The sequence below is a fragment of the Ornithorhynchus anatinus genome, chromosome X3 (assembly GCF_004115215.2).
Source record: "Ornithorhynchus anatinus isolate Pmale09 chromosome X3, mOrnAna1.pri.v4, whole genome shotgun sequence".
In the NCBI taxonomy this organism is placed as follows: Eukaryota; Metazoa; Chordata; class Mammalia; order Monotremata; family Ornithorhynchidae; genus Ornithorhynchus; species Ornithorhynchus anatinus.
The window spans coordinates 28,884,476-28,903,906 of record NC_041751.1 but is presented as its reverse complement, the minus strand read 5'-3'; the positions used below and the strand labels follow the sequence as shown (position 1 = coordinate 28,903,906).

The 19,431-nt window shown below is 41.2% G+C and overlaps 1 long non-coding RNA gene and 1 other non-coding gene across 5 annotated transcripts in view; both read right to left on the bottom strand.

Annotated features, from left to right (window-relative positions):
* Positions 1-859: 859 nt before the first annotated feature.
* The window catches only part of LOC103171391, an 89,085-nt gene continuing 70,513 nt past the window's right edge, over positions 860-19,431 (bottom strand). The window contains exons 5-7 of one of the 4 annotated variants that reach the window (XR_003755716.2): positions 2,767-2,864; positions 2,009-2,084; positions 860-1,841 (exon numbers count right to left, since the gene is read on the bottom strand). This is a non-coding gene — a long non-coding RNA (uncharacterized LOC103171391). The remainder of the gene's footprint in view (positions 1,842-2,008; positions 2,085-2,766; positions 2,865-19,431) is intronic. The other 3 variants (XR_486762.3, XR_005659622.1, XR_003755715.2) reach the window with 3 other exon arrangements.
* Positions 14,777-14,849, bottom strand: TRNAT-CGU. Its single transcript has one exon. It is a non-coding gene; the product is annotated as a tRNA-Thr (tRNA).

Genomic DNA, 19,431 nt, shown 5'->3' with positions numbered 1-19,431 from the left:
CCCATTCCTCTGATATCGTACTTCTGCCAGTCCTGCCATACAAGTACCACACTCTGATATTGTGTCCATGCCACAGCCATGTCAGGCCACTGTCCCCAGTGAGCCCTGAGCTCACACACCTTTTGAACCTCATCCTGTCCACCAGAGCAACGATTAAACATATCTTTAAAGGAAACCTGAATTTCTGTAGTAGAGGACATCTACCAAGTTGATGGAATGAAACTCATTCCTTTGCAGCTAAATTGAGAGAAAGTCCTTAGGTAGTACACTGGAAAACATAAACCAAGTGGGAGACTATATTCTCTACAAAAGCACCCGCTGCTTGAGGAGATGAAACTGAATAGTTCAAGTTATGGAAAGTTTCCACAAAGTGATTGCCATCAGAATTGATTTGGAATGAAGTTTCATGCTTTATACAGCAGAACGATCCATAAAGGGGCTTTAACACTCACTTTATAGGTCTGATTAAAGCCCCCAAAATGAAATCTGAAAACAATTGATGCAACTGCACTCCCTTCTTTCATCACATGCTGAAGGAAATGCATAGCCAAATCTTTTTCAATTACAGCATGTGTAGAGGGCTGTTCTATTCTTCTTGTGCACTCTCACAAGGAAAAAAATTTCCCCAATCTTCTGTTCCAGCTTGACTCATTTCATTTGCTTAAACTTCAATGTTTGGGGTTTTTTGTTTCATATAGTCTCTCTAGAAAACCAAGAGGCAATGGCGCCTGGTTTAATCCTGGAGACTGGTGAATATTATCAATAATTTCATTATTTTCAGGGTAATTAACATGAACTTATTTCTTTAATTAAACAGAATAAAGAGAGAGAAATTAAGAACAGCAAAATCAAAGTACAGGTTTTCAAGAGAAATTGTAAAAAGAAAATTGTGGAAAAAACAGGGACTCTGCCTTGGATGTGCAATAAAATTCCCAGATGGAGTAGTAGATAATAGCTAATGGAAGAAACCCAGGGAATAGAGAATCAGGAGAAAATTAGTTATATACAATTATAGGCCTCTTTTCAGGACTGCTGACAATCTCTGATTAACACACTTCATAACTAAGACTTCTTTACCCAAGGTAACAGGAAAAATATTTTCAACCTTTTTTGCATCTTTGCCAACATTATGTATTGCTGTCCAGCCCATTACAGGTACTTATTGAAAAATAACTGATAGTGTGATCCTTCAAAAAATAACTCCCAACGAATACAGATGGGAAATCAATTTCTTCAGCCAGAGGAGAGTATTTCTTAGGCCTTGAGAATGGAACTTCTCCTGCCATGGCTTTTGACCAGTGCTTCTCCAAAACCATGTGACTGTTATTTAAGTTTACAAGATTTGAATTTGCGTGTGTACATGCATTTTGTTTTCCATTCTCCAGTTGGGATTCAGTCATTTTCACGTAGCAGCAGATTTAACTCAGGCAATAAATATCATGACCAGCTCATTAAGGTGAGGGGGTTGTGAAGTCTGCACTTCTATATTTGGAAGATGTGTCGAGTGGGGCACGGTTCAGTGAGAGACCTGAAAAGCAAGAACCATAAAATGGAATGGACCCTTTGGCATTCCCCTTCTTTCTCGAGTATATAACAAACAGGTATACACCTGAGTTTCCTTCCTTTCCCAGGTTATTTTGGGTCCATGCAAAACTCTTTCTTCAGATGAATTTCCAAGAGACCTCTGTTGATTCTCCACCATGAATTGAGGGACTGCTGTCCATGCTTGAACAAATGGCCAATTCTGTTGCAATTCTTCTGTTGCTTCTTAATCGAGCGATTTTCTCTTTTATGTGTACTTGATCAAAGTGTGTAGCTGCAGCAAACTGTTTACAGGTCAACTCAACGTTGTGTAGGAACCGAACCAGAAGACAGAAAATGATGGAATATGTATCATTTGAAAAGGAAAAACATTTATAATTGCTTGCAACAGTGAAACATTCTTTTAAACCTTTTTCTCTATTAAAATGGGTGTCATATTTCTAACTTTAATAATGAGTCAAGTCACCTCATTTGCAAATGCAGCTCCTCAGTCGCAGATCATTCTTCATTTGTCTTTGACTTATCCCAGTCTGCCTCATCTGCTAAAGATAGACCATGTTTAGTGGCAATATTACAGACACTATCACCCAGTGGGAATGTCTTGCCTGTTTTAGAAGGGCAGGGTAACAACATTCCACCAGATTCATCTAGATATCAAAATCTAAATTTTAATAACTCAAGTTTATTCTGTAGCTTTTCTGGTGAAAATTTGAGACTCATTATCATCTATTTCTGCAGAAGACAGAGGTGGTGCAAGTTGAGCCCAGACAAGTTAATTTTCTACAGATAGCTAGCCCCCAAAGTGGAACGCTATATTTGACAAGTGAAAAGATAGTAAATAACAGCACTTAATATACTTACTCAAAAGCCAAATTTTCCCAATTTATAAAAAGCTGTGCATTTTTATAGCAGATTGTCTTAAAATGAATGAATCATGACACGATCCTGGGTACTTAGCTGCGACATCTGTTATGTGGTAAATTGCATCGCACACTACTTACATAATGAGAGGGGAGAACGGGGTTTTTGTTCCTACGGTATGTCTCATTATGGGAAAATGCACAAATACAGTCAGTGACACTCAGGACAGATGGAAACTGCACAGAGAACTTGCCATTGGTGCTGTGTGTCTTCCGGAGAATGAATGACCTGATAAATTCCCCTGAGAAAAGCATTTATAAACTGCTCAATATTCTGGATGGTGGCAAACTGATTAGTACTTACCATGATCCCTCTGCAATTGCTTTGAAGAATATTACTGCCAAAACTTGGACCACCCACACGCTTTTTTTGACTCATTAAATCTGCTTTCAACTGTCACTCTTAAAAATATAGAAAACATTTCAGGAGATAAGGTATAAACAATGACAAACAATGCAGCTGTGGATGAGGCAATTTAAAAAGTAAACTACTTTTGAAGATCAAGGTATGTATTGCATACTTTCTCAAATGCAAATACTCTGTCAAAGTTCATTTAGTCTAATTAAAGGATGGTATATGTTTGGGAGGGCAATCACAAACCCTGTCATGGTGTCTCATAGCAAAGTTTGACCCTTAAAGTCTACTAAAAATATTAAGACTAGATAGGTTCTTCGTTGTCTCTGACTGGTGTGCTCTCTAGTTGAGCGTGGTTGTGTGTATTCATATGTACACACACACATTGATATGTATATTTGTGTTTCTAACATTTATAGTTAGAATTCATACCTGCAGATATAATTTTTTGTCCACCTGCATCCAATAGGAAGAAATTATAGATGACCATTTCAATCTTGGTACTGATATACAATCAGTTCTCCCCGTATCTTACCTCACTGATCTACTACTAGAATCCAGCCCACAAACTCCATTCCTCTAGCCCTCAACTTCCTGCTGTACCAGAATCTCATCTGTCTCACTGACAACCCCTTGCCCATGTCATCCCACTAGCCTGGAACTCGCTGTCTGTAGCTGACAGACCACCCGCCTCCCCCTTGGCAAAACCCTCTTAAAAAACACATTTCCTCCAAGAGACCTTCCCTAAGAAAGTCATTTCCTCTATTCCCTTCTGCATCAACTATGCACATGAATGTGTACTCTTTGAGCACTTGAATCACTCCACCCTCAGCCCCACTGCACTTCCATACATACCCTCATATTTTACCATTTTCCCTACCTATAATGTATGTTCATGTCCGTCTCCCCCACTAGACTGTAAGCTCCTTGAGGGCAGGAATAATATCTATCAACTTTATTGCATTGAACTCCCCCAAGCACTTAATACAGTGCTCTGCCCTAAGTGCTCAATAAATACTATCGGTTAACTTATTGATTACTGGTTTTCCTTAGCTTAAACTAAGGGGAACTGGATATAATTGAGGAACTGGATGTAGAAGTAGTCCTCAACTCTGAGATGGCCTGCTCTTCCTGGTGCAGCAAAGTCATCTCAGGATGAAACTGTGTTGTCCAATCCACTATCACTTGCATGCACAGAATTTTATTGCCATTAAATTTCTTGAGTCCACAAGACTAGGCTAAAAGCCCAAATATTTCAGAATATTCAATAATAAAAAATTAGAGTGCCTAACAGTGGCAGTTTTGTACCCATTACATTTTTTTTTGTCAAGCAACATTTGTTAGGATCATGATCATTTGGTAATTTTTCTCCATTTACCCATCCACAAAGCAGATAAAACTTTCTATTTCCTTCCCTGAGAGGAAGGTGTAAAATGTTTAGTTTGGGATCATCAGTAAAAGAACAAAGATTTATTCTTAGCACAAAGGTAAAATACTCTAAAGTGTTCTATGTAATTACACCCTGAATGTTTTTCCATTCAGGCACTTTAGCTATTCTCCACCTTGATGGTAATAGGGGGAAAAAAAACAACCCAAAAAACCTCTTCCATTGAAGTCAGGATCCCACTTTTGGAAGAAATATACATTTAGTCAAAAAGCTTAGGCATTTATCCCTGAAAGGTCTATGGCCATCAGAACTTCTATAAAATGTGTTTACAATTTTATAGTTCTGGCTATATGCATAACTTTAAGCATTGCTTCCCAGTATATTCTTGAGTTTAGAACACAAAAGAGTGAAATCTAATGTCCATGTAAGGTCCTTGAGGGCAGGGAACATGCCTACCAACTCTATTGTACTCTCCCAAGTACTTAGTACAATACTCTGCACACAGTAAGTACTTGACAAATATAACTGATTATTAAAATGGAAGCCTGGCAAAGTAGTTTGATCTCTAATGCAAGGGGCAAAGTCCATTTGTGTTTCTTCAGACTGACCTAGTCCAGTGCATAGTATATGATGACTGGTTACTCATCATGATGTTAAGCAGCAGAGGTTGCTGTACCAGAGAGTTGCCTATCAATGTCTTATGCACCTTTCTGTTTCTGTCAGTTACTTTGACTTTTAGTTGCACAGCCCAGTGTAACCTGAAGTATGCGATCCTAATTTACCCAACTTCCCCAGGGTGTACGAAGGTTTGCAACACCATCATCACTTTGCATTTTTGAAAATACACAGAATGGGTGTGGCAGGAGTTCTAAAACCCCGAATCTCATGGCCAATCTGCCGAGTCTTTCTGTGGAGGAATCACTCAGAACTGCTGGGCTCCAGGCTGCTTTCCTAAAAGTAATGCTGACATCCTTGTAAAGTGAAATGGGCCCAATGTACCTTTCCACTGAAGCCCACTAGTCAGTCTCTCCGGCAGGTTGACAGTGGACTTGATGCAAATTGCCAATAGTCAGGTTTCCTGGGATCTAATTCCTTCTTTGCCACTCTGTCATTTGGTCTGAGTGGGTAAAACCAAAATTCCTGCTATTGTGGAAGAGGAGGAGGTCTGTGAACTCAGTTATCCAGATAGGCTATCTACATTAACCATACTCACCTGTCAGTCATATTTATTGAGCCCTTACTGTGTGCAGAGCACCATACTAAGAGCTTGGGAGAGTACAATATGACAGACACATTCCCTGCCCCCAATGAGCTTACAGTTTAGGGGGAAACAAATTTCCACCCAAGCAGAAACTTGAACCCCGAACCCTCAGTTTTAAAGTCTGATGCTCTATCGACTGGTCTCCACTTCTTGGCTGTGCAACAAGAGCCTCTGATGAGAAATCTGACTGAAGAAAAAAACCCTGTGTTTTGGGCTAGGAGATCACCTGGAATGGATTCTTTCACGGTTTTATGTAGCATTATGAAAAAACAGGTCCCTTACCTAAGCACACCCACTGCTAGGGGTGAATCTTCCCTTAGGTCCCACACCATAATACAACTTCCAGTTCCGTGGCAGCCAGCTCTCAGTTCTCTCTCAAAAAGCACCCACCACTGGCACACATTGGAATTTATGCCACGGGGTAGCGTCTTTAGCAGTCCAGTCCTCTGGAAGGTGGGAACATGATGGATGGATGGCTTCTCTCCTGAGGTTTACTACAGACCAATCTTCAAGCTGGAGGTTCATTCTTGCTATTTTTATCTTTTTATTCAACATTGCAGGGTATTTCCTAAGAATAGTTTGGCAGAAGCTTTTACTCAGAGTGCATAATGTCCCAGAATCATTAAATCCTGAACATCATTCTGGTGTACTTGGAATACGGTAATCTGAATTTGCCATATAAAACTCATGAAAAGGAAACATCTCTAAAGACCCCTTGAGCAGCTGTGGGACTGTGCTGTTTGCTAAAACTGCCAATGGAGATGATTCACAAAATTGTTCTGTTCGAAGTTAAACTTAACTCTTCTCCTTGCACAGACAGAGAACAGGCTTGCATAACTCTGCAGAGGGCTAGCTAGGAGTCCTATGAACTGGAGAGAAAAAATGCTAACCATATCACACTGTATACAGAGATTTTACAGAGGACCTAGGCAGAGAACACCCAATGATACTCGTGCCATTTTGGGGCACTCTCTGCTCTCCCTACTCTATCCCCTCATTCACGCTGTTCCACCAGCCGGCAACTCCTTCCCTCCCTATATCAGACACATGACAGTTCTGCCCACATTCAAATTCCTTGTAAAATCCCACCTCTTCCAACAATCAATAGTATTCATTGAGCATTTACTGTGTGTAGAGCATTATACTAAGTTCTTGGAAGAGTACAATATAGCAGAGTTGGTAGACATATTCCCTGCCCACAACGGGCTTACAGTCTAGAGGGGGAGACAGACATTAAAATAAATTATGCATATGTACGTAAGTGCTCTAGGGCAGAGAGTGGAATGAATAAAAAGAACCAATTCAAGCGCACCTCAGAGGGGAGGAGTAGGAAACAAGGAGGGCTTAGTCAAGGAAGGACATTTAGAGGAGACATGACTTTAATAAGGCTATGAAGGTGAGGAAAGTGATTGCAATCATAAAGACACCCAAATCATCAAAGATACGCTAGAAAGTGAAGAACCATAAATTGATCATTGACTCATTTATTCAGCTATGTCATTTATATTACCTTCTAAGTGACAGCTACACCACCAGCAGAAGATCAATACTGAAAGACTCATGGATCTAACCATTAGCACTTCAACAGAAACCTAGAAAGCCTTAATCAGCAATAACTAAAACATGACAGCCATATTTTAGGTGCTTTTAGGTCCTTTCCTATCACCTGGGAAGAGAATCTTGACTTATCAGGAAGCCTCCAAATTAGGTCAAGAAAAATGAGCAGAAATTCCAAGAAATGATTTACCCTAAGTAGAGGCATTTACCATTAGAGCTGATTTACCATAAGGAAAAGGTCATCATTTGCAAGCCACGGCTGAAATGCTAAAGGAGGGCTCATAATGTAAAGATTAAGGCCAAGTAGATTCAACATCTCAGCAACAATATTCTCATGCACAGTTTCTTGAATAGGGGGAAATAACCCTCTTACAATCAAGAGTCGGAAGATACTTGATTAAATACAAGAGAGCCATTAATAACTTCTGGAAGGAACATTGGTTGCCCATCAAACTCCTTATCATTGACTTTAAAGGACTCAATCATTTTGCCCCCTCCTACTTTACCTCCCATCTTCCTTACTACAAACAAGTCTGCCCACCTTGCTCCTCCATTACCAACCTACTCACTATACCTCAGTCTTGTCTCTCTCGCCGCCAACCTCTCGCCCATATTCTGCCTCTGGCCCAGAACATCTCTCCCCACCTTCAAAGCCTTACTGAAGTTATAGCTCCTCCCAGAGGTCTTCCCTGACTAAGCCCCCATTTCCGCTTCCCCCACTCCCTTCTGCATCATCCTTGCTCATAGACTTGCACCCTTTATTCACCCCTCCCTCAGCTCCACAGCACTTATGTACATATCCATAATTTATATATATTGTATTAGTACAATGCTCTGCACACAGTAAGTCTGAATAAATGATTGATTTCAATGTATGTCTCACAAAATGACCGAAGTACTTACATCAGTGAATTTAAATCCATTCTGCAACTGCCAGTAACAGACAATTTTTGGATAAACCCATCCTTAATTAGAGGCAGATAGGCATCATGCAGATGAAAAATGTCAAGGAACCTGGGAGCAGACTGATTCTCTGTAGAAACCTAAATAAGTAGACTACACTGCTTCTTTAAGAGCTCAATAAATACTACTGATTGACAGTTTGATCCAAGCCCACCTAGTAGTAATCACTAGAGTGCAAAATCCTTGAGGGCAGGGATCTTGTCTATTTACACTATGTACTCTCCCAGACACTTGATATAGTGCGCTGCCCAGAATAGGCACTTAATAAATACGATTGATTGATTGCTAGGCATGATACACCATGCTGGGCTGGGTTAATTGCAAGGCAAACATATCGGACCTCATTCTGTCTCAAGTAAGTGGCAGAATCCAAATAGAGGTAAATGGAAGGATAACAGTGGAAAACCAAATAATAAATTGGAAAAGCAGCCAATCGAAGCTAACCATGTAAGAGCAGGTTGTTGAAGGGAGGAGTCCTCCCGCTACCCCCCCGCTTTCAGGTGCAGAGCTAGATTTGCAGCTCCTGCAGCCTTCCCAGCAATGAACCCCTTCTGAAGACCAGCGTCTTCTGCCCTGTGTCAGTCTAGCGGGAGGCAGCGAGGCTGGATCGGCACCGGAAAGCCACAGGGGCCTCAGAGCCCTTGTTCCTTTTGTAGATCCACACTGCCTGGCTCTTCCTACTGCAGATTGCTGCTTGGCAACAGGGCTTCTGTCCCTCACATCGGCTCTCTCTACCTCTGATTTATTTTAATGTCTATTTTGATGGATCATAAGCTTCTTGTGGGAAGGGATCAATGTCTCCCAACTGTGTTGTATTCTCCCAAATGCTTAGTACAGTGTGCTGTGCATAGTAAGTGCTCCATAAATACAATTAATTGATTGCATAGGTCTGGCAGGAGGAAATGAGACCAGTTCGACCTAAGGCATTGAAAAAGCTACCTCTCACCACCTTCCCAGTAACGTTATTCCAACAGCTACATTAATCTTTCATGAATTTGTCAGTTTATTTCATTTATGTATATTTGTTTTGTCAGTTTACGTTCATAATCTTATTCCTATTTTATTTTTATAATTTGCCTGACTCCCCCATTGAATTACAAGCACTTCAATGGCAGGGCCCATATCAATGTCTACCAGCTGTATTGCACTCTTCCCAACATTTAGTACAGTGCTCTGTACAAAATAAGCACACAATACCACTTATGTATTTAGCTTTGGGATTTTTTTTGTATATTCCCAAGCACATAGTACAAGGCCATGCTAAGTGTCAATATTTTTATGTTTTCTTCCCCAGTAGATGATCATCTCCTTATGAGCCGGAAATATGTCACTTTGCTATTCTTGTACTTCCCAAGCACCTAGTACAGTACAACTCACCACGTTGGCTGCTTCTACTATAGTTGCACAATAAGTGCTATTGCTGGTGGCGATGAAGATGCAAAACAAAGTGCATCCAAGTCAAGTGCATGAAAGAGAAAATACAGAAGAAAGAAAAGTTATATGAGACCAGTCCACATTTACGAAAGCAATTCCTGCAGTTGAACCCAAGACAATTGCCCCATCAGTTCCGGTCCAGATTACTTCAGGCTAATCTAAATTGTGTGCTTGACATCTAGAAAGAGTCATTCATTCAATTTACATCATTTTATCCTTCTTCCTGACACTTGAAGCCTTTTTCCATTTTCTTTCCTCCTTTTCTTGGTCCTTTAATAGACAAGTGAAATCTAAAAGGACCGCGACACTGCAATTAAAGAAACAGATACTCAACACTATGCAACAATTTGATGGCCAAATTTGTGCAGGGGAAAAGTATAAAGGAATAATTTAATTCTATCGCACAAAACTCATGAAATAAGATGATTATTTTCATGTAGAAAAACCTTTAAAACCCACACATGGCCAAAAAATATGGATGTATTCATACATCTATATTTAGCTATCCATATTCAAGCATGTTTCTAATAATAGGGTGGGGGGTTTTTTTCCAGTGTTGAACTTCCTAATTGTTGGCAGAACTATCATTTGAATTACTTCAGTATGTGAGGAGACCCTAACCACCTGGCAATTATTTCTTCTTCTCACCTGCTGGAAGCTGATCACAAGAGCTAGCAGGGTCTCTGGAGTAATAAACCAGAGCAGAAGACTCAAACTTGAAGCCACATGGTCTCAGATCCAACTGTGTCTAAAAAGGAAATACAGTAGTCTGAGTAGAAGATGATAAAGCAAGCAAGCTCCTCTTATCTGTAGTTCCTTGCTGATCAATATAATTTTTTCAGTATTCCTATCTCTCTCTGGTATGTTGTTAGCAGTAAAAATGCTATAAATATTTTCCAAGAAGCAGCTCAAAAGCAGCGCAGCTAAGGGATTCACTACTAAGGCTGAAAGCAAAGAAAGCAGACAGGCCAATCTGGTGAGCAAAGCTGGGTTATGTTAGGACATTCTCTGAGTTAAAGAACCAAAGTTCTTCATAAAGAATGGCTGCAGTTACTCACAGGTACACAAATTCAAAATGGCCCCAGGCTGGAGAGGAGGATTACAAGCACCACACTGGACTTGACAACAACAAATTACAGTAAACTTCCATATTAGAGGAGGCAGTGTGGAATAGTGGAAGAGAAGCGGTCTGGAAGCCCTAAGACCTGGGTTTGAAGCGCAACTCTGCCACTGGCCTGCTGCGTGACCTTAGGTAAGTCACAATCTCTGACTCAATATAGAGTCGGTGTTAAATGCAAAGAATACTGTTTTCTGATTACAAAGCCATGATGAGAGAGCAGGATACAGCGTGGCTCAATGGAAAGAGCACGAGTTGGGAAGTCAGAGGTCATGGGTTCAAGTCCCGGATCCACCACTTGTCAGCTATGTGACTTTGGGCAAATCACTTGTCTGTGCCTCCGTTACCTCATCTGTAAAATGGGGATTAAGACTGTGAGCTCCATGTGGGACAACCTGATCACCTTGTATCCTCCCCAGTGCCTAGAACAGTGCTTGGCACATAGTAAGTACTTAACAAATACCATCATTATTGTTATTATTATTATTATCTTTTCAGGCTCTTGCCTTGCAATGAAGCTGCGAACAAGATGGGTCACTTCATTACAGTATCTGATAGTTTATCCGGAAAGAGTACAGCCTCTTCAAAATGGGAAAAGTTTGTAATAACAACAGGTTAATGTTAAAAATGTTTAATTAAAATGAGATAAAGAAAAATAAAGAAATTTCATATGGCAAATATGGATACACTGTTCAGAGATCAGTTGCTCTGTATAATAATCCAATTTAACAAAATTGATTCAAGCAGATCAGTAATCAGGTTCTCTATTCAGGGATCTTAATTTAAGTTTGGAACCCCAAAGAAAATCTTTACTGAGGTTTTGTAAGAATTCAATACTAACCTAAGAGCAAGACATTTCTTCAGAACACAAACCATCTGGTGCAAGCTCTGTTGAATCATCTAACTGATTTCAAAGGCTTTCAGATTGCCATAAAGATGAAACTTAATCTAGTTAAACTTGGAGTACAAGGCAAGTGGTATAAAATGGGGGGGGGGGGTGGAGGAATAGTAGTAAAGGGAAGGGAAGACAGGACACCTGGAAATAAGATTCCAGTACTCCCTGACCCTGTCAGCATGCAAACAATTGAATAGCATATGCATGAGTTCCAGTCTATTTCCATCCCTACACATGGGCTAAATCTCTTCCTCTCTCCGACCTTACTTCAGATTACTATGTAAAAGTTGTTCTGGATCATCGGGTGTTCAAACTAACATTTACACTATCTCTTTTAAAAATTTTTTTTTGTTGAAAGTGGGTTTGGGGTTTGTGACTACATTACAGGCATTCTTATAAATAAAGTGTTTTATAGGGAAAGCTCTGCAGTTTAAAATACATAGAGCAATAAGTGTTGTTTTCTTTGTCATTTGGCCTTAATTTCAATGGAAAATGCTTGGAAATGCATTTCCATCTTGCTCTGTTTTACAAGGCACACCAAAATCCACTTGAATAACAATTTAATCTTTATTTCATTTGCAAAAAAGTACTGTGCTGAATGAAAAGAGGTGGCTTGGCACTGAGTGAACGAAGCAAAAATATGTGCTCTTTTGTCAATAGCAACTTGTAGCCAAGCCCTGAGCTATGCCTCATCAGATAACATGATTGATCTTTTTCAGTTCCCTGCCTCTCCTCTAGCAGTCACCATTGGAGGGAAGGCAATGGGGCAGTAGGAAATATCCAATTCACCTAACCAGTTGGGTAATTTTGTACACAAGGTTCAATTCCTTTCTGACATCTCAATTTATCAGATTACACTTTGAAGCAAAGATTTGATTACCTTTATCATTATCTCTGCCACAGATTTATTCATTGCTGTTCAGTGGTGTATTTGTTTTTCCTCCCAATCTAGTCCTGGGCCAATATTTAATTCCTAGACCTCCAATGATACCGAATGCCTCAAATTGGCAATAGCTGCATAACAGAATGGTTTTACATTTATTGATTCTAGGTTTGGCAAAGAAAAGCAAGGCGGCTCATATCCAAGCTTCCGGTTTTACACTAGCACACCCTGAAACATCTGTTTAATTAGTTCTTACACTAACTTCAACAATTAAAATCTGCCACCAGGCTAGCCTGGTTTGAGCAAAGTAGACAAACATTTGGTACTCACGTCATACCTTGTTTTGGCCAAAATTATTTCAGCATTTTTGGTCAAACACTGGTTTTTAGAAAAAAAATCTCTGGTCTTACATAGCCCTCTGTTCTGTGTAGATGAAGCCCAAGTGAACTGTTCAGTTTTGTGGATTTTTTTTTTTTTTTGCTATTGAGAGTTCTCTGCACTCTTTCTAAACACTGTTTTTCTCTTCTCCAGATCACCAGGAGTTGACAGCACTCTAGCAGCCGGGCACCCAGCTTTCTTTTAAAAGGAGGACCCTGAGTCACTCAACGGTGACCCCAGTCCAATCAATTCAGGAATAATTTGTCAGGCTCCAAAAAGATCCTGTCCAGCACTCCCCCATTCAACAAATCCATGACCACAGCATACAGGGTCTCTAGTGCCCAGACTGTTACGGAGGAAAAGAGATTGGGGACTTTGAGGGTTTGGAAAAATCACATGGAGGCTCTTAGAAATGAATTAGAACTATGGGGAAATCTGATGGGCCCCTATCACCTAATATTCTGTAACTTGATTTCCTGGGTTATGTTTTTCTCAAAACTTCCAAGCCACGAAATTCTTCAGTTGAAGTGTTTGGGATTTAACCAAATATCTGGATTAAGAGAGAGCATTTCCAAATCCTTAAAATGGGATTTCAGAGTAAAACAAAACAAAACAAAAAACTGCAGTAGCAAAATGGAGCACAGTTAGATAGATCGTTAACAGTTTGGAGGATAGGATTAGACTTTGATCATATCTCATTTTGTAAATCTAATTTGAAAGTATATTGGAGAGGCATCAGTTCTGGACACAAATATATATATATATATATACAGTCATCTCCCATATCAATGCTTTTCATTTAGAGTTCTTTTGCAATATAGCTATTGACTGACCGTTGGTGTTGGAATCTATTGACTGTTGGTGTTGGAATTAATGTTGACTTTCTCACTTAGAGATAATGTTGCAAAGCTTATCTTGCCTTAAACACTTCCCTTTCCCCACCCCTTTGAAGTAGTTTGACTGATTTGACAGTAATTCAAGCCCAGTTCAATTTAACATTAGATAATCCCACCTATTTAGCATAACTAATGCCAGATCTGTTAGCACAGGTGTCTTTTTGCAGAGTAGGATAGGAAAGAAACTGAAAAAAACTGTATTTACATATTGGTTTTTGTATTTCTTAAGCACAATGTGCCAGGCACTGTGCTAAATGCTGGGGTAGATATAAGCTAGTCAAGTTGGTTACAGTCTATGTCCCACATGGGGCTCCCAGTCTTAATCCCCATTTTATGGATAACAGGCGCAGAAAAGTTAAGTGACTTGGACAAGGTCACAGAGCAGACAAGTGGCGGAGCTGGGATTAGAACCCAGGTCCTTCTGACTCCCAGGCTCCTATTCTATCCACTAGGTGATGCTGCTTCTCTATCTACACCTTAATAATCTAATTTAAAATCCTTTTATTAATGAATGTTTATATTTCCATATTTGTATTTATCATTGATGTATAGTGTTCAGATCTTCTTTGGATCTTGGAAATACAATGAACTTTACATTATTTCCTATGGGAAATTATATTTCATTTGGTGTATTCCCTTAATTTTCTAGTTTCATGGAACCAAGTAAGAACCCTAGCCAAGATATACACATTTGCAAACACAAACACATATATATGACCTTCATTTTTGAAATAATGTTACTAGTAGTAATCATATTTTTGAAGTGCTTACTATACACAAAACACTGTACTAAAAACTAAGAAATGATATACAGGTGGGTATTAGACACTGTCTCTAGCCCTTATGGGGTTCATCACAATATAAGAATATGGGTTGGGGAGAGGGGATAGGAGACAGATGCATCAGGAGTAATAATAATAATGTTGGTATTTGTTAAGCGCTTACTATATGCAGAGCACTGTTCTAAGCGCTGGGGTAGACACAGGGGAATCAGGTTGTCCCACGTGGGGCTCACAGTCTTCATCCCCATTTTACAGATGAGGTAACTGAGGCACAGAGAAGTTAAGTGACTTGCCCACAGTCACACAGCTGACAAGTGGCCGAGCCGAGATTCAAACCCATGACCTCTGACTCCAAAGCCCGTGCTCTTTCCACTGAGTCACACTGCTTCTCTAAATATTCAGAGACAGGCACTAATGAGATTTGAACTCACAACCCCTGGTTTACGAGACCAGTGCTCTCACCCCTGAGCTATAGAGCCTCATAATGAAACATATCACACAAAGAGCATAAAGTTTAAGGAGAAATACACCAAATAAAAATTAAAGCAGAGTGCTGTGGCTAGAGGAGTAGAGGTTCTGGCTTCTCAGGGCTTAGGGTCTAAGGCACTTCCCTAGCCACAACAACTACTAAAGCAGCCACCAGTTTTCCCAGGGTTTTATAGAAGATTCATGCTATGGGTGGTGGAAGGCAGAATGGACTGGAGGCTCCTCAGTGGTATGGAGGAGAGCTGCAGCCAGGGATGCAGCAGAGCCGAACTATCGGGTGAAGACACAGAGCACGGGACAGCAGCTATGATCGCCAAAGCCCAGTACTCTCAGAGCACGTCACGAGCGGGGGCCCTCAGTGGCAGCAGGGAAAGTGGTAGTTTTGCTTGCTTTGCTTGGCCACAGTGGGGAGGTGATGATAAAGGTGAGGTCTAACCCATGTAGCTAAAAAGAATGGTGCAAAAATGACACACTACCACATGGTGAACACAGAGTCCCTTGCTTCCCCGATGGATTTGCCCCATACATGACTTCTTGGTTTTTGAGCCTGCCTCTTTGAATGTCAATCTTTCAAGGCTTCCATTTAAAAGGGACAACTTCTCTCCCAGTTTCTACTCACTCAGTTGGTTGGTCCACCGCAGTGTACTTCAACAGTCCAATGCTATATCGTGTTGCTTGGGGCTTTGCTTCATTATGTCTTGAAATCATTTATTCCAGCCTCCTGGCTCGTACACCACCCTTTTCAGTGACCATACAGCAGGTAATAGGGTATCCATTCTCCTAACATGTCCCCCAACCCACAAATCTGTGTTGCCGTCAGTACTGCCCACAGCTGGTGAGTTGACTGCATTCAAGACCTCGTTGTTGGAATCTTATCCTTCCATCTGATGTTGTGTGTGGTTTGTAGGGGACACGATGAAAGTGTTTGAGGAGCTGGATGTGTCTTCTCAAGATGGTCTAGGTCTCCCAGACAGAGGAGCGATTGGACACCATTAAAGAGGGGAAGCAGCGTGGCTCAGTGGAAAGAGCCTGGGCTTCGGAGTCAGAGGTCGTGGGTTCTAATCCCAGCTCTGCCACTTGTCAGCTGTGTGACTGTGGGCAAGTCACTTAACTTCTCTGTGCTTCAGTTCCTTCATCTGTAAAATGGGGATTAACTGTGAGCCTCATAGAGGACGACCTGATTACCCTATATCTGCCCCAGTGCTTGGAACAGTGCTCTGCACATAGTAAGCGCTTAAATACCAACATTATTATTATTAAAGCTTTATCAAGCTCAGTGTTGTAAAGAGCTAGATGTCCCATAGTCACTACCCTCTGTCAATCTCCTGAGTGCTCCACTGGTCTTTTCTTACTCTCAACTACATTGCTTATCTGTACATTACTGGATGGTACCCAGCCTAGGTAACAGAATTTGGTTGCAGCATTGAGTTCTGTTCTGCCAATGCAAATCTTGTTGGTATAAGATATTTAGGTTATGGGTTGGTATATAGCTCCAGGTTTCTTCAGGCATATTGTGAGTCCATGGGGCTGTGGCAAACTCTAGGGCAGTTCATAATTATTTGTAGGTCTTATCCTGGATATTACAACAGCATAATCATCATCATACAGCAGTTATTAGATGATTGTCTCAAGAGCCTTAGATGAAGCCTGTGATCTGTTGAGATGAAAGAATGCCCTCTTGGATTGAGAGCATATTCTCACTCCAGTTTCCAGTTCATTCGTTGCATCCTCAAGCAGGGCAGGACCTAACCGCAGGTTAATCAGGACTGGAGCTACTAAACATCTCTGTTTCACTCCAGTGCTGATGGGAAAGGTTCATCCAGGGGGCTTTTAAACACTGAGTCGACCATCTGTACCAACATGGAATAACTCAGGGATCTTGGTGAAGCTCTCAGGGCAACCAAATTTGTTTTGCAGTTGCCAGAGCCCTGATCTGTTGATGGTCTCAAATGCTTTTGTAAGGTCTATGAAAACAGTATAGAGGTTGTAGAGGACCACAGTTTGAACCTAAGCCAGCAATCTAGTGCTATTGTAATGAAAAGCATATGTATCACATAAAGAAACCTCAAGGTAAATCCTGCTCCTATACTTGGCATTGGTCATAACTTCATTATAGTACTATGTCCGGGTGGTACTCTGCAACTCAATGATTTGTGGAGAATTTGGAAAGGATCCAAGGCCCTACTAAAAATGATTAAAAGTAGAAAATTTTGAGGGGAGTTTAAAGGAATGGGTGTTAAGAGAAGGCGGGGGGTGTTTTACTGGGAATTCAGGATAGAAAAAATTCATAGGGAAGATGGTTACCAGCTGTTCTCCACAGTATAAAATGAGGAAAAATACTCAAATTGGGGCAGGAGGGAAACAGGTAAGACATGAGGTAAAATTCTTCTCATCCATAAGGGTTCTGAGACAAAAATTTTCCTGCTCATGGGTCTTTAAGGTAGCCAGTCATTTGCCTTCTAAAGTTGCAGTGAAATTCTTCCTGGAACAAAAGGCTCATCAGGTGAATTCAAGAAGCCTATTCCAAGTCTAATCCTTTGAACCACTATATTCAAAAATAGTCAATGCAACCTGAAAGCCATCTTGTATTTGTCCAAGAAAATTCATTTAAGGAATTTCTCTTCCACTGTAAAACATTTCCCTGCTATAAAATACTCAGTACCAAAAAGCTACATTATTGCATCATTAAGGTTCAAGATTTAACACACATAAAAGAAAGGAAATCCAAAGGTTTAGGTTCTCAGAGTAATATTAACTCTCCTGCACCTTTCAATTATCATTTAAACCCTACCATATGGAATCTGAAATCTAAGTGAGTTATCATTACAGCACCTTTTAAACATTTGCATTTCCTGACTACTGCAGGTTGAAATGTATAATGTTAATGTTGCAGTATGTAATTTTTCACCCTTAATTTGCTTTTTAATAGAAAGGAAAAAAAAGAACAGAGAGGTATTGAAATTTCATAACAACTGGCCAAATTTTCAACTTGCTTGTACAATCACTCAGCAGGGATGAAAAGGTGCCCCTTCTCCAATGGTCTAAACAAAGTGGCATTTCAAGAGAAATGAATAGGATTTAAAATTTTAAACACTTACTGTATGCTAAGTCCTAGGGTAGATAAGATAATCAGGTCTGATGGAATCTCTGTCCCCACAGATGACATACCTAAGAAGTAGGGAAAGTAGATATCAACCCCATTTTTATAGATGAGAGAGTAGAAGCATAGAAAATAAGCAACTTGCCCAAGATCACGCAGTAGGCCAGGGCTAGAAGTGGGACTAGACCCCAGGCCAACTCCCAGCTCCTTACTCTTTCCACTAAGCCAAACTGCTTCTCATTTTGCACACACCTGTACATACAAACGTTCCTACAGGACATTGCTCCTGTGAGTGTGTCTCAATTTGAGTTTTGCTCCATATTGATGTGTGGGTATACACACACTGCCAGTGATAGCTCATACAGTCAAATATTAGATGAAGACTTATACCATTTTCTATCACCACTTATTACCCTTTTCCCATCTTTTCTGGCACTTTTGTACCCCCAAAGCACCTGGGTACTGACAATTCTCCCTATGTACTTAATCTCCAAGGGCTCCTTCCCCTCTGCCTTCAAACATGCCCACGTCTCCCCCATCCTAAAAAAACCCGCTCTTGACCCCACTTCCCCCTCCAGTTATCGTCCTATCTCCCTACTACCCTTCCTTTCCAAAATCCTAGAACGAGTCGTCTACAATCGATGCCTAGAATTCCTTAACTCCCATTCTCTCCTAGACCCCCTCCAATCTGGCTTCCGTCCCCTCCACTCTACCGAGACTGCTATCTCTAAGGTCACCCATAACCTCCTTCTTGCCAAATCCAATGGCTCCTACTCCATTCTGATCCTCCTTGACCTCTCTGCTGCCTTTGACACTGTCGACCATCCCCTCCTCCTCCATACCTTATCTCACCTTGGCTTCACGGACTCTGTCCTCTCCTGGTTCTCCTCTTACCTCTCTGGCCGATCATTCTCGGTCTCCTACGCTGGAGCCTCCTCCCCCTCCCATCCTTTAACTGTTGGAGTTCCTCAAGGGTCAGTTCTTGGCCCTCTTCTGTTCTCCATTTACACTCACTCCCTCGGTGAACTCATCCGCTCTCACGGCTTTGACTACCATCTCTACGCAGATGACACGCAGATCTACATCTCCGCCCCTGTCCTCTCCCCCTCCCTTCAGGCTCGCATCTCCTCCTGCCTCCGGGACGTCTCCACCTGGATGTCGGCCCGCCACCTAAAACTCAACACGAGCAAGACTGAGCTCCTCATCTTCCCTCCCAAACCCGGTCCGCTCCCAGACTTCTCTATCACCGTGGATGGCACGACCATCCTTCCCGTCCCGCAGGCCCGCAATCTCGGTGTCATCCTTGACTCGCCCCTCTCGTTCACCCCACACATCCTATCCGTTACCAAGACCTGCCGGTTTCACCTCTACAGTATCGCCAAGATCCGCCCTTTCCTCTCCACCCAAACGGCTACCTTACTATTACGGGCTCTCGTTATATCCCGGCTAGACTACTGTGTCAGCCTTCTCTCTGA